This window comes from Pan troglodytes, chromosome 6 (assembly GCF_028858775.2).
Source record: "Pan troglodytes isolate AG18354 chromosome 6, NHGRI_mPanTro3-v2.0_pri, whole genome shotgun sequence".
NCBI lineage: Eukaryota > Metazoa > Chordata > Mammalia > Primates > Hominidae > Pan > Pan troglodytes.
Window position 1 is genome coordinate 80,605,570 of NC_072404.2, and position 2,079 is coordinate 80,607,648.

The window sequence follows — 2,079 nt, forward strand, 5'->3', positions numbered from 1 at the left end:
TTTGTTTTTTTAAATCAGCTTTTTCTGTCAAGCTTTTTCAAGTATCTTCATGGATACAAGATTTTTCTTCTTTGCTGTGTTATAGTGGCTTATCATATTAATAGATTTCCAAATATTAAAGTAGTCTATATTATTGGAATAAGTCCTATTTGTCTGTTGTATATTATGTTTTTAATCTGGTACTGGATTTTGTTTGGTTATGTTTCATTTTGGGTATTTGTATTGATGTAAGTGGCATTGACATGTAATTTTATGTTATTTATTGGTCGATCAGTCTTCTAACCCCTACCACCTCCTTGCCTTCTGGACTAACTTAACCCAGAAAGTTATTACTCTCTCTCGGTGATTTTATCAGCTCCTGTGGCCTGCCTGTGGATAAGCTTGGATGTTCTGCTTTAGTTTCTCAGCCCACCAGCCTAGCAGCTCTGCCTCTGCTATCTCTTGGGATCTACATGGTCCTAGCTGTATCACTGGGTTTGAACCCCTTGTTGATATGTTCTTTATACATAACAGGATAATGCAACATGCTTACTGGGCACTTCCTTTTTCTAAACTGCAAGTTTGGGTGGGGCATGCTGGCTCAAGCCTGTAATCCCAATACTTTGGGAGGCCAAGGCAGGTGGATTGCTGGAGCCCAGGAGCTTTGCATTTTTCTGTTTTTTTTTTTTTTTTTTTTTGAGACAAGGTCTCGCTCTGTTGCCTAGGCTGGAGTGCAGTGTTGCATTCACAGCTCACTGTAGCCTTGACCTCCCAGGCTCAAGCCATCCTCCTGCCTTAGCCTCCCAAGTAGCTGGAACTACAGGCATGTGCCGTGATGCCCAGCCAATTTTTAAAAATTTTTTTATTTTTAGCAGAGATAACGTTCTTACTATGTTGCCCAACCTGGTCTCGAACTCCTGAGCTCAAACGATCTTCCCTTCTCGGCATCCCAAAGTGCTAGGATTATAGGCATGAGCCACCATGCCCAGCCCCAACCTCTTAAAAATTGAAGCTGCTTCATGTTTGCCATTGGTACTTTTACACCTCATCATATTCTTTCTCCCCTTCATCCCATAGAATACACAATTCATCTTTAAGGACTTCAAGTTAACTGAGTCTGTGAAGCCTAATCTGATGGCATAAAGTTAAAATAATTTGATCCTCTTTTGTTAAATCATTCTGCACCTTGTCTGCATTACTCTAATAACAGCTTTGGGCATTCATTCATTTAACGAATATTTATTGCTGTGAGATTGAGATGTTTGAGATAAAACTCAGCCATGCAGATAGCCAGAGGCCACTGGCTATGAGAATAAAAGAGCCAAAAGAACAAGGAGCTGAAACCAGGTGAGAGCCCCAGAGCAGTGAGTTAGGAAGAAGAAGACCAGGAACTGAGTGGTGGGCACTCCAACGTGAAGAGGTCCCGGAGAAGGGGAGGGCCTGGCAGCAAAGAAGTGACAAGGAGTAAAATGCTTGTGTTTGTTTACATGTTTATCTCCTTATTAGGTTGTCTGCTTTCTGAGAGCAGGCATGGTGTTTCACTCATCTCATATCCCCAAAACTCAGTTCAGTTGCAAAATAGGAGCTCAGTTGTGTTTTGGGTTTTTATTTTTGTGGGGTAATATATATTTTTTATATATATATCCCCAAAGGATATGTGTTTCCTGTATGATTTCCCTTCCATAATCTGTAACATAAAATAAGGTATGGTTAACTTCACCAGTGAGCTTTGTAAAATGTTATCCCCCTATCCCTTTTCCATATCTCCCAATTCTGATCATGTTGCCATTACAGGGGCCAGTGTCATTCAAAGATGTGGCTGTGGATTTCACCCAGGAGGAGTGGTGGCAACTGGACCCTGATGAGAAGATAACATACGGGGGTGTGATGTTGGAGAACTACAGCCATCTAGTTTCCTTGGGTGAGGATAGCTTGCTTTCTGAATGCTCTCAGTTGAATGGGGTTTTATGCTTGAGTTTGAAGAAATAAGTGACAACAGCATTTAATTCCTTGTGGGCAGTAGCTGCAGTGTTTATATTATTCTTCATTGAAAGGTTCTAACTTTGATAAGGTAAAAAATGGAGCATTTCTGTTATGCAG

At 40.9% G+C, this 2,079-nt stretch overlaps 1 protein-coding gene across 3 annotated transcripts in view; it reads left to right on the plus strand.

Annotated features, from left to right (window-relative positions):
• The window catches only part of LOC107966625 (probable E3 ubiquitin-protein ligase DTX2), a 60,701-nt gene that overhangs the window by 58,529 nt on the left and 93 nt on the right, over positions 1-2,079 (plus strand). For all 3 annotated transcript variants that reach the window (XM_063814449.1, XM_063814445.1, XM_063814444.1), the window contains one exon: positions 1,774-1,900. The gene's annotated coding sequence lies outside the window, so the exon portion shown is untranslated. Of the gene's footprint in view, positions 1-1,773; positions 1,901-2,079 lie in introns of those variants that run through there.